Consider the following 26834-nt stretch of genomic DNA (forward strand, 5'->3'; position numbering starts at 1 on the left):
ATCCAGTCTCTGGTTTTCCACACTTCCGTTATAATAGTAAAATTTCTGTAACTTCGTAAAATGTTAAATCCATAACTGCTTTAGACTAATTGTGTAATAACTTGTACTCAAGAGGTTGGAAATTACTATTCATTTTAAACGTTTTACAACTTCTCTTAGCACTCTTGTAAAATTTTCCGGTGGAGCAGGAAGCAAAATTTGTAAAAAACCTGAGCGTTCTTTGAAGGAAATTGTAAGATCTTTTGCGACAAAATCATCTCATTTCTTGTTGAATAACTTTTTGTTAATGAAATTCCAAATTCAGCAACACATTTAATCTTTTTAAAAGGTTTGGCAATCCGGGAATCACCTACCACACTTCCGGGAGCCAGCAATCGGGAATCAACTTGGACATCATGCTACCCTTGCACCAATCTCTTTACAGATATACTGAAGAAGAATCCCAGAAATCAAAAGTAACTGGATGCATGCTAAATTGCAATCTACGAGTTGCTAAATCACGTAGTTTCCTCCATAAAATATTTCCCAGGAAGGGCACAATTAGGGATAATCACTTCCTGATGCATCTTTCAAACGGTATTTCCGGACAACTGTTTTGTTTAACTGACCAAAACTCAAGATTCCACAAAAAATAGTACCATATCAAAGACTGGTCAAAAATTGCCACCATTTTATCAGAAAACAAGAAATTTACCTATAACAGACCCCTGAAAGAAAACGCGAATGGGCAATTATTACGACATTTATGGTAATAATCAGTACAACATTGCAACGAATGTGAGGTAAACAGTTTGTAATAACACACTTAGCATTACAAATATTCGAACTAAACAACACACTATTATGTCACACAACAATTACACAGCAAGGTAATATTAGCCACACGTTCTCATGCTATTGTCAGTATTTTAGCGAATGGTTGTAGCAGATATGATTCATTTGAGCGATACTAGGACAGCCTGTCAAGAGCAATTGTTCCGTCACAACCAATATGAGCGACATGCACACTTCCTGTAGACAAACCAAATGCTCGCCCAACCCCCCAGAGGGAGAGACCTGGTGATGATAGGCATGTCTGGTAAACTCTGCATTGTGTCCACAAGGTTTCTGACGTTTCACAATGTGTTTGGACTATTTTTAAATTTATTATTACTATTTTTTGGCCTTCTTCCTTTGATTTGACTTTAGTAGTAAGGTTAGGCATCCGTCTAAAACAGATTAGAGTAACCTTCTCCCATCCGCGGCACACCAAATTCAATATTTCATTTTGTCTGGTATACCGTAATGTTCTCATTATAATAAGAATATCATTTTATATAATTTGAGGTTACATTTTTAAGCTTTTCATTACACAAAAACCCATCATTACATTAATACTTCCACTCGTAATTTCAGCCATTTAGAAACATTCGAAAAAGAATTTGTTTAATGGAATTATTATAACAATTGATAATATTTAAGTAATTTTACTGCATTAACTTTTCATTTCATTTCAGCAGTATTGCCCGAGTATTTTCCTTGACGTCGCTCAGGCGTTCGACAGAGTGTGGCATGAAGGACTGCTGTTTAAGCTGAGGGAGATTCTTCCTCATACATACTACCTCATCCTCAAATCCTACCTAAAAGATCGATATTTCAGAGTGAACTGTGGAGCAGCAGACTCTGATATCCATCTAGCTCGAGCTGGTGTTCCTCAGGGCAGTGTCCTAGGTCCTCTTCTTTACTCCATATATACAGCAGACATACCTCAACATCCAAATACCATCCTCTCCACCTTTGCTGACGATACTGCAATCTTATCTCCTCATTCCGATCCTCTTATCGCTACACGAACTCTACAAACACACATCAACCACTTACAGGACTGGCTTTTCAAATGAAGAATCAAAACCAACGTTACGAAGTCAAAGTTTTTAGTATTTACTCACAGGCGGAAAATCCTACCTCCTGTCATCTTGAACCAAACTCCTATACCAACTGAGGACAAAGTACGCTACCTTGGACTGCACCTAGACAAACGGTTGACATGGAATCCCCATACTATACTGAAAAGACGAAGAAACTAACCAACGTTACAAAACTTCTCGCCAGACTACTTGACAAACGTTCGAAACTTAACCTACATAACAAAAGACTCTTATATCTACTGTTACTGCGACCTATTTGGTCATACGGCATCGAAGTATGGGGATCGACTAAGCCTTCCGACTCACTACGCCTCCAGACATTACAGTCAAAAATACTTCGAAAACCTCTTAACGCTCCGTTCTGTGTATCTAACCTCACTATCCACAATGATCTCAAAATCCCTTTCATTACATATCTTGCTAACCCTCGTTTCTTCAAATTACATTCCTCTACAGCATCTCATCCTAACCCTCTCATAGAACACCTATCTTCCTCCATATTACCAGGGTAATCCTCTAAGGAGATTGAAGAGAAGATGGCCTCGTGATCTACTCTTATCGTGAGAGCAAAGCACGTTACTGGAGTGACACCACTGGGTGCCTTCTCTACTCATGATTTTCTTTTATTTCTTTTTCTTTCTTTTTTACCATATTTGCATGTGGCAACGACTGTTGCAGTGGTAAATTACAATAAAAGATTTTTAAAAAAATTTAAAAAAACCTTATGATTAATATTTTTTAGAACTTATTATATGTCTCAAACCCTTAAGCTGGCCAAGTATTCATTATAATTTTTTGTTATACGAGGGTCGTTTGAAAAGTCCGTGCAAAGTCAGAGAGATAGCACTACTGGCGCGTATCGAGGTTATGTTTAGTTAGTAGCATCTCTTGGAAGAACACACACCAAGTTTCAGCCAGATCGGTCTATTTCTTTGTGTTTGGCATTCGTTTGAAACGAGGAAGTCGAGTGATTTTCAAAAAATGGACGAAAAAGAATTTCGTGTGTTGATTAAACACTACTTTATGAGGGCAAAATGCCTCAGGAGACTAAAGAGAAGCTTGATAAACATTATGGTGACTCTGCACCTTCGATTAGAACAGTTTATAAGTGGTTTCAAAATTTTCGGAGTGGCCATATGGGCACAAGTGACGCTGAACGTTCTGGACGCCCTGTTGAGGTTACTACTCCAGAAATCATTGATAAAATCCATGATATGGTGATGGATGACAGAAGAGTGAAGGTGCGTGAGATTGCTAGTGCTGTGGGCATCTCGAATGAACGGGTACATAATATTTTGCATCAACATTTGGACATGACAAAGCTATCCGCAAGATGGGTGCAGCGATTGCTCACGCTTGACCAAAAACGAAATCGTGTGAAGTGTTGCAAGGACGGTTTGCAGCTGTTCCAGAAGAATCCGCAGGACTTTAAGCGTCGTTTCGTCACTGTGGATGAAACATGGATACATCACTACCTCACACCTCAGCAGTTGTGGTCGCAAAATTAATGGAAATAGGGTTCCAACTCGTTTCACATCCCCCCTATTCTCCAGACTTGGCTCCCTCGGACTACTATTTCTTCCCCAATATGAAGAAATGGCTGGCGGGAAAAAGATTTTATTCAAACGAGGAGGTGATTGCAGAAACGAATGGCTATTTTTCAGACTTGGACAAATCCTATTATTCGGAAGGGATCAACAAACTAGAGCAGCGTTGGACGAAGTGTATAAGCCTAAAAGGAGACTATGTTGAAAAATAAAAAAGGTTTTCCCCAAAAAATTAAGTAGTTTTTATTTTTGCACGGACTTTTCGAACGACCCTCGTATGTATCAGCTTCAATTGTTGCAGAAATGTATTGCAGTTGTGAAAATAAATAAAGTTAAAAAATATATATGTATTTTTAAGCACTAATACACTGTCGTGGAATTCTTTTATTTTTTATATTTATTAAAACAGTGGTTGTAACCCATGCGACGAAATTCCTTCTATCAATGGTCACTTATTGCTCGCTGGTCACTATATAAGGAAAACGGACATCCGGTATGGCATGCAGTATTCATCATGCAACACAGTATTCCTAATGCATCATACTCAATCACAACACTAGCCAAACCGCTTCACCATTTTCTAGTATTACATTGTATTCCTCTACCGCAGTTCATCCTAGCCCTCTCATGGAACACCTATCTCCTTCCACATTACCAGGTAATCCTCCAAGGAGATTGAAGAGAAGATGGCCTCGTGATCTACTCCCATCATAAGAGCAGTATAGCAAGAGCACGCTAATTGAGTGATCCCACTGGGTGCCTTCTCCGATCCATATTCATGAAATTGTTTTATCTTTATCACATTTGCTTGTTGCAACAGTTGTTGCAGTTCCGAATTTCAATAAAAGATTAAAAAAAAAAAAATTGTATTGTTCAGTTTTCCCTACTTAGTTTATTTAATTTAAACCTTACTTTATCGGGGCAGGTGTTGGTCTAGTGGTTAAAAGCGTGGCTTTGTGAATAGGAGATCCCCAGTTCGAATCCCACGTATAGCCACTTTTTATTTATTAGAAAAAATGTTAATAGTACGAGGGGCACTACTTATATTTTGAGCCTCGGCAATACTGAGTGTTGCCAGGTGCTATCTGACGTTTCCACTTGAATGTTTGACATTGTAAGATTGAGGCAACCTTAGGCATTAGTTCCACCAGCATATATAAAATATTGCATGATCATTTAGCCGTGAAAAAGGTTTGTTCTCGTTGGATCCCACATAATCTGAAAAATCTCAAACAGATGCTCGTGTCGATTGGTACAAACAAATGCTTAAGAAATTCAATGGCGGTGCTTCAAAAGACGTATATAAGATTGTAACAGGTGACGAATCATGGATATATGCGTATGAGCCGGAAACTAAACAGCATTCGACTGTATAGAGGTTTCAAGATGAACCAAATCCAACAAAAGTTGTTCGCGCTCGAAGCACTTCGAAACAAATGGTCGCCTGTTTTTTCGGAAAAACTGGTCATGTGGCAACAGTGCCTATAGAGGAACGTAGAACGGTCAATTCTGAATGGTACACAACCATTTGTTTGCCGGAAGTCTTCGATGAAATAAGGAAAACAAACAAGCGCCGTCGGATCATTCTTCATCAAGACAATGCCAGCTGTCACACATCTCGTCTAACAACCGACTATTTGAGTACTGAAAAAATCGAATTAATGGGTCATCCGCCGTACAGTCCTGATTTGGCACCAAATGACTTCTTTTTGTTTTCTGAACGTCAAGAATAAATTACGTGGACAACGATTTTCGTCGGCAGAAGAAGCTGTTGATGCATTAAAAAAAAAACATGTTTTGGAGGTGTCTCAAGCGGAATGGAAAAAATGCTTTGACAAGTGGTTCGAACGCATGCAGAAGTGTATAGATCATAAAGGAGAATATTTTGAAAAACAATAAAGTCATTTTCAATGACAAATTACTGTTTTTTTTTATTATTAGGCTCAAAATATAAATAGTGCCCCTCGTAAAGTATGTGCTTCTGTCCTCGTGCACGGCACCTATTGGGTAGTTAGAGGTTAAGCCCCGCCTAAAAAAATAGGCGCTTACTTAATAGTTAAGATAACGTTAGTCATTAACTATCCTAACAGCCCTTTTTTTAATAAATCTTGATTTAAAATATCAGTTCGGTATTTAAACAACGAACTAGTTCAGAATCTACTCGTATCTATGAGTCAGGAAATACCAAGGCGAAGGCTGAAGTAGATAATGGACAAGGACAGAAAGTGACCGACCGCCTACTTTCTATCTAATGAGTGAGTTTACAAGAAAAAGGCCGACTGCTGAAGAATTAGTACAGATCCACTATTTCATCTTGAAACAACATAGTTACCGATTAGCCATATACTCTTAGTCTTAAATTGTAGTTAGGTAGTTCCATAGTTTATTAACTTAATTGCCTCCAGGTAATAGCAGTCATTAACTACTTAGCAATTAATCATTCTTTATTTCTATTAGCTCTTCTCACTGTCTATCTCCATGAATAACAACTTGGCATTATGAGTACAGCTATCAGCTATTGAAACCAACACCAACAATGACTCTCCACTACAAGTATAATTATTATATAAATGGTAAAAAATCTGCACAATGCAACGAAATGATAGTTTTTAGAGTCAAGCAAAAGTGATAGATCTAGATTAAAATTCCGGTAGGGCGAAATTATATAGGGGGGGTCTCGTATACAGAATTAATTAATATTCAAAATTTAGTCGGCTAGTTTTCGAAATGGAGAGAGGGAAAGGAGCAACTATAAATTTTTCAAATTCGTAATTTTAGTAATTATAATTGTAATTATGGTTTGTAAAGACTTTGACTTATACCAAGAGTTTGACAAAAATGATTTATACATAGCTTAGTCTGTACAAAAAAACCCGTTAACAATTTTTTAACACAAAAGTAACTAAATAAATAGAACTAAATAAATAATTATTGTTGAATAATTTAACTGTTATTAACTGTGTGCAATTTGTGCTCTCGAATACTCAGATTTTGTTTTACTATCTATTTTGTTTTACCTACCTCAGTGGTAGGTAAGCACTTTCTACAGGATATAATGATCTTTATGTCTTCAGACTGCAAGGAAATCGCGGAGCCACTGGCGATTTAGTCGGTGAGGTGGATTGTTAGGGATGTAAGAGGAAGCGAGAGACAGTACAAGAGGATTTGAGCGAGTAGAGAGAGCAGTATGGAACTTCTGATCAAATTTTAACAATAATCAACACTAACTTGGTCTTTTTCTACTTTAACGTGCATGTAACTATATGTGATTACTCAGAAGAGGGCATAATAAAGATCAATGAGAAGAATAATTTGGAATAAAGTTAAAATAAAATGCCTATTTATTTATGAAGATGTACATCTTATCATTATTAAAAACATAAAAAATTATTATGAATGAAATGGCCAGCATAAGGGTCTGTGACATCTAATACATTCAAAAAAATATTAATGAAAAGTTAATGCAGTAATTTTCTTACATGATATCAATGAAGTATTAATGAAATGATGGGTACTTGCTGATTTGTGTACCTTTTGGCGTTTAATCAACCCTTCTACTACATCTTGACAAACGACTGACGTGGAATCCACACACGAGACTCAAACGAATTGACCTCAATCTCAGATATAAAATGTTGAAAAGGCTACTCGACAGACGATCAAAACTGTCCCTGACGAACAAACGAACACTATATACCGCTCTACCCTGCCCCAATATGGACTTACGGAATACAGCTCTACTGAAGCGCCAAAAAATCGAACATCAACCGACTTCAAACCTTATAGTCTAAAATTCTAAGAACAATAGTTAACACTCCCTTCTACGTCTCCAATCATACTGTACACTCTGATCTAAATATTCCTCTCGTCTCTGAAATAGCCCAATCTCGATACACAATACTCCACTCAAATCTAACACAGTCATTTACAACCCTCTGATCCCACAACATGTCTACTACAACACTTCCTTCAAATCCACAGCGCAGACTAAAGCGGCGGGTAGCCACGCGATCATCTCAACATTTAACGCCGACCTCCTAGGATGGTTGCTGTGTAAGCTTGCCGATCTGGCGAACTAACGGCTTCCATCACTGGATGGTCGTCGTTCACTCCACTCACGCCACTTGGCGCATATCCATGTGCGCGCACGTGTATGTAAGTGCATATATATGCGTGCACGTGTATTTGCGCCATTTCCTTACTCTCATCTGTTTTGCTTGTTGTATCTATTACAGATGCAATAAATAAACATAAAAAAAAAAAATCAACCCTTATACTTAACTTTTTAAACTGTAAGTTTTTGTAAAAAGAGTAACAATAAGAACTATTTTTAAGAAAACTGAGAAAACTTATAAATAGAAAAACGGTGCAAAAAAGTCGAGTACATATAAGTACAAATCAAAAAATAATGATAATCAATCAATAATTTAAGTTCATCAATATTTGATTAAGAATTTTCTTAATTTTAAACAAATAATCATATATGTATATAAGGGAAGGGATTAGCTATGAGGTTAGCATACTGGACTCCCACGCGGAGGTCCCGGGTTCGAATCCAGCAGCTGACCCTTAGATTTTCTCTTCCTAGGAGCTTCTTACAGCTCACTGTCCGGTGATGGACAGTGTTGTCTGTAACGAGAGAACACTGTCCGGAGGCCGGCAGTGCACTGGAAAAAGCTCCGGGCGCTAATAACCTCAGCTGTTGATGATGCGCAAAAAAAAAAACATATATGTATAAATATTGTTCAATTTAGTTTCATCATTAATCACTATCAAAGATTCCATTTTGTTTTGTGCGAGATATGTAGCGATATATTTATGTCTGATTGAGGTAAAAACAGGGAAAAGTACTCAGGAAGAGCTGTAAATTATCAACTTCGCCAGATTTACTGAGTTCACGAGGTTTAAGTCCTGAGAATTCATACTTTGTTCCAGTTAAATTAGCGATATTAGCCTTGAACTTCTTTATCTGAGAAGGAATATAATTTCTGTAGTAATTTTAGTAATTCTTGTAAATGATTTGTCGACATCTTAGAAGAGAGAAGTCGTCACGTAAGAGGAAGCAATTTGCATCCCTTTTATGGTAAAAAAAAAAAACTTCAGTTCTGATCAATAAATCAACATTTGATCAGTAGTTTGAAAGTAACGAATGTGGAAGTGAGAGGTAATAAATATGTTTTACAAATGAAGAAAAATATCCAGCAGCAGTGCTAATGTATTGAACGAACGCAGTGATGTACGGAGCAGAAGGAACTGGCTAGCCAAGAGAGCGTAAAGTTACGGCTCGTTGTTATTCACAATGGAGGTTCCTCTCTGCCTATCGTGCTGCAGAGGGAGGAGATTGTATGACAACAGGACCGGCCGATATTCCTCTACATATTGTTCATCTTTTAACTGTTCCAACAATGTACGACGTGCTCGCGTGATACTCCATTACCTTTATTGGACCGGAACGGACATGTGGACCGTTTACTTTTTACACCTTTCTGTTGATATTAAATTAATTTTTTTTTTTTTTGAGCTCGCAAAAATGTTTTGAGTAAATATATAGAGTGGGTTGCGAAGCACAAACTTCGGATTCCGATTAGGTCTAAGGTCATACACTTAAAATCTGAGTTTACGAATCACCTCGAGCTTAACTATGACATTACTATTTCATTCTATCCCTACCTAGCACGAATTTTCCATCAACCTCTTTATCTCTAATTCTAATTCTTCTAATCTCTTTGCATGTAGCTCCGTCAGTTATATACAGGGTGTTCAGTTCATTTTAAGACGGCATTTCATGCTTAAACGGTTAACCTGAGCCAAAAATGGTAGAGGAAAAATTTGTTCCCCGTCACCTCTAGTTTCAGAATATGTGACTTGATTTTAGATTTCTGCCCGTATACGCGGCTGACGCGCGACTAAAAGTGAGGGTTCGCAATGGGACCCCCATTTTCATATCCACTGTTTTAAAGAGTATAAAGTTATGAAAGAAGCCGGAAACCGCAATTCGATATCTTTAAAATTAAAGGTGCTACTATTTCAATTTTTTAATTTGTTATCAAAGAGAAAGAAGAGCACGTGATAGGCCATTTTTATGTATTTTTTCATCCCCTTTCTTCTGAAAATATTGCCAAAGCAGTAAAGCTAGTATTTTTCTTAATATCGGGAAATAAGTAGTTTTCGGAGTCATTTTCTAAGAAAAAAATCAAACGTTAAGAGCTTTAGATGTTTCAAGCATACACAAAATGACAAAAAAATATGTTTACATCTGTTACAAACAAGAAGGTTTAATAATTTCTTGGTAATTTTGGGAGAGTTGCATTTAATTACCAAAAAATTGGAAACCTCCTGCCACATATTTAAGTGATCAATCTTTTTCATTTAAAGGATCAAACTTATTCCTTAATTTATCGAATAATGCACTTTCCGCAGCTTCTGCAGCATGTACTGTGCCTCCAAAAATGCCTCCTCAGATACAGAGAGCAGTTGATAACCTCCTGGCTAGGGAGAAGGTACCTTTTTATACTCTTTAAAAATGTGTATGTGAAAGTGGGGGTCAATTGCGAACCCTCACTTTTGGACGCGCGTCAGCACGCAGGAATCTAAAATCAAGTCTCTTATTCTGAAACTAGAGGTGACTGGCAACAAATTTTTCCTCTATCATTTTTTACTCAGATCAACCGTTTAAGCATGAAATGCATTTGAGCCGTCTTAAAATGAACAGCCTTTATTTTCGGTTGGGTTAGCTATTCTAAATTCTAATGTAACTCCTTCAGCTCAACTCCCTTTTCTCCATCCTAACTTCCTGTGACAAGCCTAACGAAAAAAGGACAAGGCTTTGTACAGGAAGAAGTGGAAGGATTTTAATTTTTTAAAGATAATTAAATAAAAAACAAAAAATTTGTCTTGAAAACTGATAGGTACCATCATCAGTGCATGACATATTTCACTTACAAACAAGGACGTCCCAAAAACAAAGTTGAAGGATAAAGCAAATTTGCCAGCATGATATTTCCAAGAAATTAAGATGAAAAAAACATGTGTAACGGAATGAAACAATGACAGATCTAGGTCGAGTCGTATACATCTCACGTCTAATTTAGCTACATCAAGCGGGGAAGGAAGGTAAAGCAAGTGTTACTTGCCGCTAACCAGCGCAAGCAGTGATGACGTGTACCATGATGGCTCGGACAATCAACAAGTCAACTCTTTTAACAGACAGTTTCACGAGATATTATACCAATTTCTCTCCGTCTTGTATATGTATCATCAGCATCATCATCCGTTTCATCAAACTGTTCCTGTCTTCACCAGACTTCACTATCAAATTTCTTTTCACTTAGTCGAACATCAAGGTAGGTGAGGAAATATAAGTACCCTTCCACTTTATCTTGTTGTCTTTTCCATTTGTTTTTTTAAATAATTAATTTTGGTCCTTTATATTTAAAAAAAAATTATAGGAGAACCCAGAAACTTGCCCAATAGAAACCTTATCCAAATTCATCAAGGAACCTCTACAGCAAGTTCCGTGTTTAATACGCCTAAACATAAAATATTGTATTTTTTTTTTAATTTATTTCGTTACTTACAATCTGTATACACATATATACAATAAGTAAATAGGAAGAATAAAAGATAATGGATGCGGAAAGGCAGGAGGAGAGAAACTACCCAGTGGTAGCCCTCTCTATAGGATATAATGATGTTTATGTCTTCAGACTGCAAAGAAGTCGAGGGGCCTCTGGCAATTCAGTCGGCGAGTAGGATTGTTAGGGATGTCAGAGATGGCGAGAGACTGCACAAGAGGATTTGAGTAGAGAGAGCAGTATGGAACTTTTGGTATTTCTATTTGGCGAGTTGATCTATGAAGGGAACGTTGAGGTCGTTGTGAAGAGTGAGGTTAGTCACCGTAGAAAGGAGCGTCAAATATCTGTCGGAGGAGTTTTGATTGAATTGTCTGTACAGTCCGTATGTTTGTAGGTTTGGCTGAAACCCACAGCTCTAGTCCGTAAGTCCACGTAGGTTTGAGGATAGTGTTGTACGAGTATATTAAGCGTTTGAGTTTGTCATTGCATATCTTTTAAGTCTAGTATGTGGGTTCCACGTGAGTCGTTTGTCTATAAAGAGCCCAAGGTAGCGCACCAGATCTGTACAAGGAAGAGGATTGCTGTTGAAGAGGAAAGGTGGACAGGAGCCCCGCCGGAGAGTAAACTGGCATGTTGGCATTTCTGTGGGTTCATTTTAATCCGTCACTTCTTTGCCCAGGATTATATTTAAAATATTAAGTTAATGATAATTTTTGTAACTTAGCAGAATACTAGAAGTAAAAACGAGCAAAACGAATCAAAGTTTGCATGGAATAGAACAAAGCGATGCTGGAACATTTCACAGTATCGATTTAAACTTCTCTTGTAGAGACTATTTGTTCTTAACATGATAATAAGACAAAGCGACCGCTGAGAATTAGTCAGTTCGTTCAATAGTGTGGTGCTGGAGCGAATATTACGTTAGTTAGCAGACTGGGGGGGTCTTAGTTAGTAAAGTTTTAACTATTGTTCAAGATAATCTAGAATTGGATCTATTATTATTTAGACTTATAATAATTAAATCTTTGAAACAGTATTTCTCCAAAGCATGCTTCGAGAATAGTATCTCTTCGTGACTCTTGCTCCTTGGGCGGCTAATTAGGTCATTAATGGAGAACACACTAGTTGTGGTGCGCATACGATCTGAGTGAGATAAATAAATTTTGTAGAGTTTATAGGTAGGTCTATCTGTAGGTAGTGTTTTATATCCAAAGAATTTGCTAAATCCTCACATTGAGAGTTAGAAGATAAACCAGAAAAATGAATATTTAAACTGCCTCAAAATTTGTTTTCTTTCAACTCCACGAGTAAATGAATATACGCAAAATGTAAATTAGTTGACATGAAATGGCCTACAGTGAGCGCACAATATGGTGGAAGGATAGCAAGTAACTTACTGGCCTGGATAATGGTTAAACCACAGCCATCAAGCGTGGACAGACATAATGTGCCATTACAGAGAAGTTCAAGACTGTAGCTACGCAGTTGGACACAATGCCATCGATGCTGGAGGCGTCGGAGAGGATTAGCGGTGGTGACTGTGAAAGCTTGGATTTAAGAATTCGTGTACGAAGATGGGTTTGGCAATGGCCGAGAGGAATGGGAATTAAGATCATTATGTGATCTAGAGAGGTTAGATAAGGAAGCATTGACTGGGTGTGATAGAGTGGAATTCGGATGTCCCGGATGCCCCATAAGTTCAATTCCATACGTTCATCTAGGTGTCTGATAATGAATCTTCAGCTAGCTATTGTCGCATGTCAATTTCGAACGGTAGTCTTTTTTTTCTGTTACTCTACTACTGACAAAAGTTATAGTAATTTCCAAAAGTTATTTCAATCAGATCGTTTTAGAAGACTACAAGAGATCCAGAGTGGTAGTTTGTTGAGATATAGTCCAAGTAACCCAACCTGAAATGTTAGAAAGAGAGAATTGGCTGTATGGAATGAAGGGTTTTCTGTTTTAAGTGGATTCTCCAACTTCCGAAACCACGGATATAGAGATAAAATTGAAGAGTGTGTTGTCATGATGGGATCATCGTTGGGGAAAAGATGACCACCTTCAATAGCAAAAGTCAAAGCCCCAAATGGGAAGCCAAGAGAACCCTCTTGCGGAGCTAGAAAAACCTAATTCTTAAACCGTAATAAAACCTTTATAGGACTCAAAATTGAGCTCTTCCATTCAACAATCGTCCGTGATATGGCCTTACACGAACACGTTAATCGTTACTCTATCCCAGAGGTCGCCAAAGTGATCTACATAGACCCCCAGGAGTCTGTTTAACAAAAGTAGGGGTCGATCTGAGCCAGGGGGTCGAAGGAAAAACAATTTCAAACCCAATATAGCGAACCTTGCAAAGAAACACCAGGCACACCCATCTCATTAATTAAGAAGCAATACTGTAGTTACTTTACTTATTTATAATTACTTATTATTTAATAATTTTTTATTTTTTTGCGTTTATTGTGCTACAATCAGCGTGTTAGTGCTATAAGTAACAATGATACAATAGAGTAACAAATGATTAGGTAATGAGTGAAGAAGTTCCCCAGTGGTAACACTCCAAAAAATTATATGGTTAGTCACTATCTTCACTTGAGAGGAGGAGATCACGAGGCCACCTGTCTTTTAAGATGTCTTGTCCGGGTTGTCAGGAAGAGTTCTAGAAGAAAGATTTTGAGCTAGAGGATTTATATGAGATTGCAGGTTGAAGTGGAGTTTTCTGTATCGTGTTTTAGCAACTTGGGTGATAAAAGGAATGTTAAGGTCAGTGTGTATAGTCAGGTTGGAGACATAAAACGGAGAGTTTACGATAGTTCGAAGTATTTTAGATCCTTTGGAGATTGGAGCGTTTGGTTGAACCCCACAGCTCTATTCCATAAGCCCAAATGGGTTTCAAAATAGAAGTATAAATCAGTCTTTAGTTGTCTAGAGAGAGTTTTGATCTGTCGTCTGAGTATTTTAAGTAGTCGATAGCGTCCGTTTAGTTCTGTTCTTTTAAGTCTAGTGTGGGGGTTCCAAGAAAGTGTTCGGTCTAAGAAAAGCCCAAGGTAGCGGGCAACGTTCACTATTGGTATAATAAATATTAAGGTATTTAAATTTCAACGTTAAGATATTTTTAATAAAAATATTGTTACACATTGTAAAATTACTTTAATAAATGTTTAAAATCATAAAACAAATGTACCAACCCAGTACTTAATAGTTTTATTTTAATTAACTGAAAATTACTTTAATGGGGGTCGATGGAGATTTCGAAAAATTATATAAGGTGTCCATGATCAAAAATGTTTGGCGACCCCTACACTCTAACCTAATCATGTACGAGGGTCGTTTGAAAAGTCCGTGCAAAGTCAGAGAGATAGCACCACTGGCGCGTATCGAGGTTATGTTTAGTTAGTAGCATCTCTTGGAAGAACACACACCAAGTTTCAGCCAGATCGGTCTATTTCTTTGTGTTTGGCATTCGTTTGAATCGAGGAAGTCGAGTGATTTTCAAAAAATGGACGAAAAAAAATTTCGTGTGTTGATTAAACACTACTTTATGAAAGGCAAAACGCCTCAGGAGACTAAAGAGAAGCTTGATAAACATTATGGTGACTCTGCACCTTCGATTAGAACAGTTTATAAGTGGTTTCAAAATTTTCGGAGTGGCCATATGGGCACAAGTGACGCTTAACGTTCTGGACGCCCTGTTGAGGTTACTACTCCAGAAATCATTGATAAAATCCATGATATGGTGATGGATGACAGAAGAGTGAAGGTGCGTGAGATTGCTAGTGCTGTGGGCATCTCGAATGAACGGGTACATAATATTTTGCATCAACATTTGGACATGACAAAGCTATCCGCAAGATGGGTGCCGCGATTGCTCACGCTTGACCAAAAACGAAATCGTGTGTAGTGTTGCAAGGACGGTTTGCAGCTGTTCCAGAAGAATCCGCAGGACTTTAAGCGTCGTTTCGTCACTGTGGATGAAACATGGATACATCACTACACTCCTGAGACCAAAGAACAATCTAAACAATGGGTTACCAAGGGGGAATCTGCGCCAAAAAAGGCGAAGACCGTTCCTTCGGCCGGAAAGATTATGTCGACTGTCTTTTGGGATTCGCAAGGAATAATCTTCATCGACTATCTGGAAAAGGGTAAAACTATTACAGGTGCATATTATTCATCGTTATTGGACCGTTTGAAAACCGAGCTGAAAGAAAAACGCCTACGATTGGCCCACAAAAAAGTCCTTTTCCATCACGACAACGCACCAGCTCACACCTCAGCAGTTGTGGTCGCAAAATTAATGGAAATAGGGTTCCAACTCGTTTCACATCCCCCCTACTCTCCAGACTTGGCTCCCTCGGACTACTATTTCTTCCCCAATATGAAGAAATGGCTGGCGGGAAAAAGATTTTATTCAAACGAGGAGGTGATTGCAGAAACGAATGGCTATTTTTCAGACTTGGACAAATCCTATTATTCGGAAGGGATCAACAAACTAGAGCAGCGTTGGACCAAGTGTATAAGCCTAAAAGGAGACTATGTTGAAAAATATAAAAGGTTTACCCCAAAAAATTAAGTAGTTTTTATTTTTGCACGAACTTTTCAAACGACCCTCGTATATAGCTGCAATTGCTGTAGAATGGTTTGTAATCCTCTTATAAAACGGAAATGTAAAACTTACATCGTAAAATGCAATGTTTTCCAATAGTTTTAAAATATTTTGATTAACTTACACATCTGCTTGTAGTAATATTCAAATGAAAATGCTTACCTGAAACAAACAAATAATAAAAAAAGTTAAAATTAAACCGTATTTAGTATATTAATTGACGTTAATAAACCAAAACTTTTTAATTAATATGTTTTTATATTTAAAAAAAAAATAAGTCTAGAGAAATTGGTAACCTCATTATAAAGACCTAACAAGCTCCTAAGTTTCCAATACCAATACGACTGACTACCACCGCCTGAATCAACCCAAAAATACAACTTCTCTTTGAAAGCGCAAAACTTTCTTTTTGATGAAAAATTTATTGCAATAAACTTTTCTTACTATAGTAAGTGGCAGCATTACGATCATCAAGAAATATTTTCAAAGATTCTCACCTCTTGTTTTTGAGGTCCCCTGTTTCCAGTGTTTCGCATTCACCATAAAAATCTGTGTAATTATTTCTCAACAATTTCAACGAGTTACAAAAGATGTTGCACAAAAACTTGGTAAACATCAGCATTAATGGAGAAAAAAAAAAGCCCCAAGAGGCAGACAAACAAATGAAAGTTATATTTGAATGAATGAAGATTAAAAAAGGCAAAAGGCTAATTTCAAGTAGGTTGAAATAACGAAGAGCCTAATAATAGGAATGTAATTTGAGGTTAAAGATCTAACAAAACAACGAGCAATAAAACACAGAGCGCCGAGGTAATACAGAAACAACTATAAAGAGGTACATAAAGGGAAATGCTGTTTCATCGGTGGTAGAATTATTCGAGGAAGAGATGAAAGTGGCCAACTCTTTTTTCAATTCTTTTAATTTAATTACGATGAACAAATGAATAACAATTCATTTACATATTAAACCAAATCTAAATTGTACTGTAATGAATTTCAAAAAAAAAAAAATCAAAGGGGAAATACGATGTGAACAATGAAATACTGTCCACAATTAGCTGTGGACATGGAGATTTCCACCACTTGCCTCCCGCTGTCAATTAATTCTTCCATCAACAAAAATTACGTTATATTTACGATATAATTCAATTAATAGCTCAAATTTTTACTATTTTAGAATCATTAAAAATAATTGCCTATCTGATTGCAATTCATCTTTTCACTAATGTAATGGGTTGGCCAATAAGTTCGTTCGGTTTTTATTTTGGTACAGATTCATTCCGATTTTCTTTTTTTGTTTTCGGCGCAAGCGCACAACTCGATTGTTCATTTGAAAGATTATGTTAAGCTTAACCTTTCTATGGATTTCGGTTTAACAAACATTACTATTGTGCTTGCTGCGTAGCTGTAAAGATGGAAGAAAATAAAGTGCATTTTAGTCATACGAGTATTTTGCTATATTATTTTAAAAAGGGCATACGAGCTGCAGAGGCTCATAAAAAGATATCTTGTGCTTATGGTGATGATGTCTTAACAGAACGCGTGTGCCAAAAGTGGTTTGCCAAATTCCGTTCTGGAGATTTTGGCATTAATGATGCGCCCCGCTCCGGTCGCCCGACCGAGATTAATTCAGATGATATCAAGAGCGTAATCGATAAAGATCCATGTCAATCTGTGTGAGAGATAGCAACAGCACTTAACATATCCAATACGAGCTTCAAAAATCATTTGCGCCGGCTGGGATACGTTACTCGGCTCAATTTTCGGGTACTGCATGAATTAACCAAGGCCATCTTAGCCACTCGCATATCCATTTGCGATTCGTTGCGGAAACGTCAAAAAATACCCATTTTTAAAGCGGATGGTAACGGGAGCTGAAAAATGGATCGTCTACGATAATGTAGTGCGTAAAAGATCATGGAAGCACTGCAGTGAGCCACCGCAAACAAGCTTGAAGGCGGAATTGCAGCTGAAGAAGATTATGCTCTTTGTATGGTGGGATTATAAAGGTATCATCTATTACGAGCTGTTACCGTCAGGCAAAACAATTAATTCAACCGCATACTGCCAGCAGTTAACCCAACTGGACCGTGCAATCCGCACAAAACGTCCAGAATTAGCAAATCGCAAAGGTGTCGTCTCCCAGCATGACGACGCCAGACCGCATGCGTCATTGACCACTCGGAATAAACTCCTGGGACGTTTTGCCTCATCCTCCGTATTCACCGGACCTGGCACCTTCTGATTATCATTTATTCTGATAGTTACAGAACTCCATGAACGGAAAAACTTTCGATAAAGAAAAGACTGCCAAAAAACATTTTGATTGGTTTTTCGACGATAAGCCACAGACGTTCTACGAACGTGGTATAATGAAGTTGGTAGAAAGATGGCAAGAAGTTATCAATAAGAATGGTCAATCTATAATTGATTAAAATTTATTCTGTGTATCAAAAAAATTGATATTTATTCCACCCTCAAAAACCGAACGAACTTATTTGCCAACCCTATATTTCAGGCGGGGCTTAACGTCCAACTACCAATTAGGTGTCGTGGACGGAGGCGACTAGCAAACATACTTTACTGTAAATTTCTTTTATTAACCATTAAATAAAATCCAAGGCCTAAGACCGGGAATCGAACCCAGTACCACAATGCATATTAGCTTCGCAGGTCTCGCCTCTAACCGCTCGGCTTAACGAATAGATAAAATTGTAACTTTGATCTTAAATATCTCTGCTAATATTAGGGATATCGAAACGGGGTTAACGTCATTTTTCACAGTTTTTTATGGAGTTTTCATAATCATTGTCTAAACCAGTGGTCCTAATGAAACCCCAATCGGGTTTTTGGCCGTATCTCCGCCAAAAATAAAGTTACAGCATCGGAGGTAAAAAATTTGAAAACTAGACCAAAAAAAAACATATAGTTTACTTCGTGGGTTTTTTCAATATTCCGCTTTCCTAAAAAGTTATTAGCGATTGGTGCATTTTAAATGGATCACCCTGTATATTCAGGGTGTTCAGCATAAGACTTACCATAACTTCGGGAGGCGATTCTGGGCATCATTTGCAACAAAAAATTCCATATAAACTATGGCTCGATTCGGCTCCGTTTTATAGATATTTTTAATTTTATGTTTGTTCAAGGTTTGTTTGAAGGGCTACTTTTTTTAGCAAACAGTTATCTATATTTCTCAAACTATTAAAGCTACAGCTATTTTTATAAGCTCATTAGAAAGAAGATTAAATTTCCTTTTAAATAAGCTAACGTTTAAATAAACGTTTGGAACTAAGAGGTTGTGAAGAGCTAATAAATAAGCCGAGAACAGGAGGTTGTGGAGAGCTAATGAATAAGCCAAAAACTTATTACTCGCTCTAATCCCCAAATTAAATAATGGTGGATGAAATACTTCACCGGACCACCTGTACACCTCCACGATCGTCATAGCTCGGGACACACCTATCAGGAAAACATCTAGCATATTCCCGCCTAGCTTCTCCACTATTCCCATACGTTGGCATAATGATAGTAAAACGACAACTAAATATCTAATGAAACTGTAGACTTTAAATTGTCTTTTCTTCTTGTTGCATTTATTTATTTTTATAAGCTGTATTAGGATAAAACTTGTCAGTTTTTTAACTCGGGGATTAGAACGATGAGTAAGTTCAAAGATTACTTATTAGCTCTCCACAACCGCCTAGTTCCAAAATTCCGTTTTGTCGAAATTAATCTCCAGTCCCAATTCGGCTGCTCCCGCTTTCAGTTCTTGAAATGCGCTACCATAAGACATTCTGGTTTCTTCCAATCAAGGCCACATCGTCCGCATAGGCTATTAATTGTATCACCCTGTTATAAATAACTCCATCTGTGCTAGTGGAGATTTTCCTTACTGTCGCCTCGAGCACAACACGGGAAACACGGCTCACCTTGACGATGACCAACTTTATTTTCAAAAAACGGTGATTTATTTCCTTATATATAATATTAATATTGCTAAATTATAACTTTTTGCATTTGTTAAAATGAATGTTACCATTAATTTAATTTGGAAATATTTTTTTGCTAGATTAAAATACAAAAATCTCGAGATATTCACAACTTTCTCTAAATGCTATACTCCTAAAGTTCTAACACTCATTCTTCAAACAAGGAATGTTTTAAGCCAAATTCAACTCTCACCAACACTGCAGAGCCGTAAATTCCACAAAAAAAAATGTATTCTCCAACTTTTTGACAATTATAACATTTCTTTATAGACAGGAACTTAACCATGTGTTAAAAATTGAACTTCAGATAAACAGTAAATCTAAGTTTCGCCCACGTTACGACAGACATCTTCAAGGCTGTCTGGCTGACCTCATTGTACTGGTTTAACCTTCATGCTCTTGCAAAATATATGGGCGGAACAATGCAACGGAATTAGCCATATGTTAAGGTCAAAAATAGTAAGCAATCATTAACTATAACTGTCTTTATGCCGTTTTATGTTGTCATTTAACACTATAAGATGGTATTTAGTCTACATTGGTTTAAAAAAAACACACAAATTCTCCATTTTTCACGTAAAAAAAGTGAAAACAGAAGGCTGTGAACTGTACAGTTACTTAAATGCTTGAGAGAACATTAAATAATTGTTAAAAAATGGAGATAGAAATTACTTCTTAAATTCCAGGAGGTCAGAGTAATGAAACTACTCTTATTCTTAGATGCAAACGGCGAAGTTCTTTTGGCACCAAGAGAAATGATGGAAGGCCCCTTGCCTTTTAGTGGTGGTACAAGTAGAAACTAAAAAAATGTAAAAACTGTTGAAGTCGCAACGTACTCATTCAACGATTGCCATCGTGCAACATTGGCTGTTCGTGGGTTGATCTACCAAGAATACATTTTTTTAAAAATTTATTTTGTAATTTACAATCTGTAAACATAGTATACAATAAGTAAATATGGAGAGAGTGATGAACTGGTGCGGGAGGAGAGAAACTACCCAGCGGTAGCACTCTCTATAGGAGAGAGGAGAGTGTGAGGAGGAGAATACGAGGAGGAGATAGGAGAGATAGGTGAATAATGATTTAGGTCTCAGCCTACAAGGAAGTCGCGGGGCCACCGGCGATTTAGTCGGCGAGGATCATTAGGGATGTCAGAGGAAGCCGAGAGACAGTACTAGAGGATTGGAGCTAGTCGAGAGAGTAGTATGGAATTTTTGGTATTTCGTCTTGGCGAGTTGGTCTATGAAGGGAATGTTGAGGTCGTTGTGAAGAGTGAGGTTAGTCACCGTAGAAAAGAGCGTCAGCTATCTGTCGGCAGTAGTTCTGTCTGAAATATTTTGTACCGTCCGTATGTTTGCAGATTTGGCTGAACCCCACAGCTCCAGTCCATAAGTCCACAATAGGTTTGAGAATAGTGTCGTATACGAGTATTAAGCGTTTGAGTTCAATGGATAATTTGGTGAATAGATTTAATTTGAAGTATTTTGGCGCTATGAAAGAGCCTTCACCTTTCTATTCTTAACGATTCTATCATTGAAGAATATTAAGGTATCTTCTTGAAAGAACAGAAAAGAAAGTCGAGTAACAACAGCGCGGTGGATATTGTGCAAGCTAGCCACAAATCTGGCCAAGTGTTGATTGTAAAGATGAACTAAATATTCAGCAAAGATCCCAAGTATACAAACAAAGAATAACAAATGATTTAACAAAAGTTAAGTTTTGATAGCAGGTGATAGATCCCAACCTTAAAATGCTTAAACCTATCTTCATACAACCTGATGAACATTAATTACTGCATTAATAATCAAATTTATAAGCACTATTAAAATAATAATGATTTGCTTAAATTATGTTAGAAAAATGATTCACGCTTACAAGAGAAGGAACATAAATTAATGAACAAGTGATGTCGATAACTGCACGTAAGTAACACCATGAATAAAAGTATTCAATCGTTCGGAAAGTATTGACTTCTAGTACTTATAAACAAATTTATTGCACAAATACATCAAAAGAATCTGGTTACTATTACAGTAAACTATTATATTATTTTCAGTTATTTATAATTTGTACTACGTAATTGCCTTTAAATTCACCTACACTGTTCAAATGACCTAAAAGATTCACGTTAATATTATAAAAGGAGAATCTTTTGAAAGATGGTTAAAAAAAAATACAAAATAGACTTCATTAATAATTTCAAGAAATTCAGCAACAATTTTAATCTTATTAATTTTAATATATTTTTTTCCAAATTCTTTTCCTTCGCATGGAAATATAACCGAATTCATCGCAAAGCTTATAAAGTAATCCACATTAGAATGCTAGAGTAACCACATTTAGACATTTTGGGTTTTCAGAATGGCACAGTGCTAAAATTATAAATATCTTTATTTAATTACGAGATCAGAAAAAAATGCTCATTCATATGCTATGCGAATCGCTGTTTCCAAGAATTTCAAAATACAAGCCTCCATTCATCTTGATTGATTCGAAATTTAGAACAGGAATATCAAAAAATATGTCTGCATCCATAAATAACCATCCTTAAGCATAAACACTGAAATAATTACACTAATTGCCTTAATTAGCAATATCAAAAATAAATAAATACTAAGAAAGGAACATAAATAGAAATTATTTTTAATCAATAATATGAAAATAAGGGTATCACCAGATAATCTGTTTCAGTTCACTTGCTAGTTAGTTTCTTATAGATAATTTCAGAATTATATTTCCTAAATTTCTAGTAGAAAATACCTGAGCATATTTATGACTGGATCATGTTATTAAAGGTAACATGTTCTCTGCTTGCTTACATTATACTACTTATGTAATCTACAATGAAATGTAACATGCATCAGGTGATTAACAAAATTCAGCATTATAACTTATTTACAGATCAAATGTCAAAGTTTGTTACATTAAAGAAATAAGTAAATTAAATTACAAATTTTTACATACCAAACTTTATTCTTCAATTATTTAATTTAAAAATATCATCCCGACAACACAAAACAAATAATTTGTACTGTATTTATTCAAAATAAAACAATATTTTTACATTATAATCACTAAATAACACAAGATCACATAGACTAATTAACTACAATTAGATGACGGAATAATGGCGTCTAAAGAGAATTGGATGTCTCTGGAACAATAAAAGTAATCTAAATTACTAAATTTAAAAAACTGAAATTCAAAAATATAATATTACATAAAACAATATATTACTAACAAAATATTGTATAATTATTTTAGCAATATAATTATAAAATATTTAAAAAAAAAAATAAGAATTATCGAAATCCTACCATTTTTTTAATTTAACTTTATTTTGAATAAAAACTTTTTAATAGAAATAACTAAATAATTATTAACAACCATTTTCGCTAAATTATAAATTTAGTGTATAACTTTCAAATATAAATATTATACCTCCGTATTGCTGAAATGTTAAGTTGTTGGCACCATTGTGACTTGTAGTCTCCGTGTGTGATCCGTGATGTGCTGTGGTAAATTTCAATTTAGTAAGTATAATTTATCTAAATTTTTTACTGAAATTGATAGAGTTGCAGCTAAAACAAAAAATAAAGTGGTTTACATTAAGATTTATGATTAGCCGCATAGATGGCTGTATTAATTATATATCAATTAATACAGCTATCTGGCAAAAATTATGGTCCCTCACTAAGCCTAATAGCAGACATCCAAATTAGAGTTTTTACAGATTTTCGCAGATTTCAGACACTTTTTATTTTTTGTTCTTTAATCATCATTAAGCAATTACAAAATTTAAATATCTCGCAAATTATTAATTAGTTATTTGATTCATTGGGTAAAAATTTAGAATCAACACTAGCGCCAACTGGTGGATGTTTCTGTAAATTTCTTTCGTTGCTAAGTTGTAGATATAAAGGATACTAACGTGTTATTGTGTTTTCAAAATATATTCATTAATTATTTTTAATTTAATTTAGAGGAACCAGAAGATAAATAAAACACTTTACTACTTTATCTTATAATTATTACTATTGTTAAAATAAATCATTAATGTTGGTTCTGCTAATTTTGAATGTCAGCGTTTCAAGTCAGAGAAATATGATTCTTTTTTTCATGAAATAAAGCAAGAAGCATTATGAACTTTTATAGTTGAGATAGGAATTGAAGTTTCCATCAGTGAAAAAAATCAAAAAATAAACTGTCTAAAGGGGAATCTAACTGAACCCTCTGTGATTTAACTGAAAATTATTTTCTCTCCACCCTATGAAATGGGCAACAATTAGCCACTATGAAAGATGTGTTACATCATCTTCTTTTGATAAGAGATAGATCGGGACAAAATAATGTTCAATTTTCAGTTAATTTAATTCTTTATTCCATTATTATCTGCGTCCCACTCCACCCTCGTTTAGCTACCAAAAAAACACTTTTTTATTCGTACCAAATTCTCGTTTACCCAAATTAAAACAAAAATGTTAGTTCCAAATAAATATGGGCCTTGAAGTGTTTTAATTTGAAGTGTGCAGACAAGCCGTAGAGAAGCCTAGACAGAATGGACAAACCCAAAGTCAGAAATACTTGCCCCCATTCGCTAACATTAATTAATCGTTCTCAAAAAATTGTCTAATATAAAGATTAAGAAAATTTACAAATTAAAAACCTATAAATAATGATTTGAAACTTACCTTTGGTACTTAAGATAATCTAACGGTTAACGGGATGAGGTAAAATATCTCATCAAAAGCTACTTCTTCTAAGGTGATAAATATTTAATGTAAAACTTCACTTTCAGGTGAATAGTGCAGTGTGCTGAGTGAGTGAGGTGCACCAAGATGTTAGTGAGGATGAAAGCAATTAATTGCAACTTTTCATAAGGTAAACATTTTACAAATTAATTCCTTTTAGATTTTAAAAATTGAAAGTAAAAAACCAGTATTTCACCTTTACAATAATGTGCATAATCAACTCTGCTGATTGATAACTTTATAATATCATTTTAACCACATCGACTAATTTCTGAACATGCGAACATTCAGTAAGTTATGATGGCAATTGAAAACATGGTTAAACAATAACTATATATTTGTAACAAAATTTCACTTTAGTTAACTTCTCATTTACGGTATTACAGTATTAAATCCAAATCGAGTACTAAAATTCACTTAAACTTAGTTTACCACATTCATTATTATCACCATAAACTAACCTAAAACTGTATAGCCTCTCAGTTCAAGAACTGAGAAACCTAACCTTCCCCTACTCTGTACTAATGCCAGTTTTGTTAGAAATAATTCCATAAGTAAAACAACTGTTTTCATATCTTCTTTTTCGTAACTTAACTGAGTATGAAGTAATAAGTATTTTCTAAAATATCACACTTTAAATATATTATAAATTTTAAATTAAAATTTGATATTTAAGTAATCTGGTTTGATAATAACAATTTCAAAATTAAAATATTTTCTTTCTTTTTGATCTTTTGTTTTATAAATTAACTTACTGATAAATCAACAAGATATGAACCGATTAAAACCTAAAGTTAATGAATATTGAAGAACATCAATATTTGATATTTTCTTAAATTGGGCTGCATTCAAAATAATTTGGTATGATTGGAGGTAAAAATCTGTTAGGAATCCAAAGTTTAGAATTAAGTTGAGAAGGATATTTTTTTTTGTGACATTACTTTCACTTACACCTCTAAAAAGAAACTTTGTAATCGTGTAGTTTTTTTGATTTTGACTTTTTTCATCAGAAGTATCCATTTTGTTGTCATGAGTTTGGAAAAGTTGTCCATGTGTGTATTTAACCAAAACTCGCTAGAAGTTCAAATTTGTTTTATCGCTTAGGTTTTCATAGAGGATGCAACAATAACAGCTAGCTTGACTGAATCCCTTTTCTGAATCTATTATCTCAGCTTTTTTTGGTGATTATTTTTCGAAAAAGATTCTCAAGATTTTTTTTTTAAATTTGGTACACTTTCTGCTTGAATTACAATAGTGATTATAAAAACTATTAATTGAAACTTTTGAATGACAAAATTCGATTAGGAGCACATGAGTGTGAGAAAGAGGTCAGACAACACTTTAAAATGCAATTTCAGGGCAATTTAAAGACTTGTGTACAATATTCTGATTCTACGCATAAAATAAAGGTTTCCCTTATTATTTGTATATATTTTTCCTGAAATACGAGGGGCACTACTTATATTTTGAGCCTTGGCAACACTGAGTGTTGTCAGGTGCTATCTGACGTTTCCACTTGAATGTTTGACATTGTAAGATTGAGGCAACCTTAGGCATTAGTTCCACCAGCATATATAAAATATTGCATGATCATTTAGCCGTGAAAAAGGTTTGTTCTCGTTAAATCCCACATAATCTGACAAAATCTCAAAAAGATGCTCGTGTCGATTGGTGCAAACAAATGCTTAAGAAATACAATGGAGGTGCTTCAAAAGTCGTGTATAAGATTGTAACAGTTGACGAATCATGGATATATGCGTATGAGCCGGAAACTATATAGCAGTCGACTGTATGGGTGTTTCAAGATGAACCAAATCCAACAAAAGTTGTTCGCGTTCGAAGCACTTCAAAACAAATGGTCGCCTGTTTTTTCGGAAAAACTGGTCATGTGGCAACAGTGCCTTTAGAGGAACGTAGAACGGTCAATTCTGAATGGTACACAACCATTTGTTTGCCGGAAGTCTTCGATGAAATAAGGAAAACAAACAAGCGCCTTCGGATCATTCTTCATCAAGACAATGCCAGCTGTCACACATCACTTCTAACAACCGACTATTTGAGCACTCAAAAAATCGAATTAATGGGTCATCCGCCGTACAGTCCTGATTTGGCACCAAATGACTTCTTTTTGTTTCCGAACGTCAAGAATAAATTAAGTGGGCAACGATTTTCGTCGGCAGAAGTGTATAGATCATAAAGGAGAATATTTTGAAAAACAATAAAGTCATTTTCAATGACAAATTACTGTCTTTTTATTATTAAAATATAAGTAGTGCCCCTCGTATCAATTTTTTTTTGAGGACTATAATGTTTTAGGCGTTTCTCTCTGTGAAGTATCACAAAAAGGCACCAAGTGCATGCACTATCATTCGACGTTTTGAGCACAATAATCTCTACAGAACATACATATGCTTCATACTGCTGAATAATAATTTGTAATTAGATATTTAATCA

The 26834-nt window shown here is 35.6% G+C and overlaps 1 protein-coding gene and 1 long non-coding RNA gene across 2 annotated transcripts in view; both read right to left on the reverse strand.

Annotated features, from left to right (window-relative positions):
* The window catches only part of Pgant2 (polypeptide N-acetylgalactosaminyltransferase 2), a 358252-nt gene that overhangs the window by 113071 nt on the left and 218347 nt on the right, over positions 1-26834 (reverse strand). The window lies entirely within an intron of this gene.
* Positions 20574-24915, reverse strand: LOC141457305 (uncharacterized). Its single transcript, XR_012460301.1, has 3 exons — positions 24321-24915; positions 23071-23210; positions 20574-22783 (listed from the first exon to the last, which is right to left on the reverse strand). It is a non-coding gene; the product is annotated as an uncharacterized lncRNA (long non-coding RNA).

This window comes from Rhodnius prolixus, unplaced genomic scaffold, assembly GCF_049639745.1.
Source record: "Rhodnius prolixus isolate KJV_2025 unplaced genomic scaffold, Rpr scaffold_10, whole genome shotgun sequence".
Taxonomy (NCBI): Eukaryota; Metazoa; Arthropoda; class Insecta; order Hemiptera; family Reduviidae; genus Rhodnius; species Rhodnius prolixus.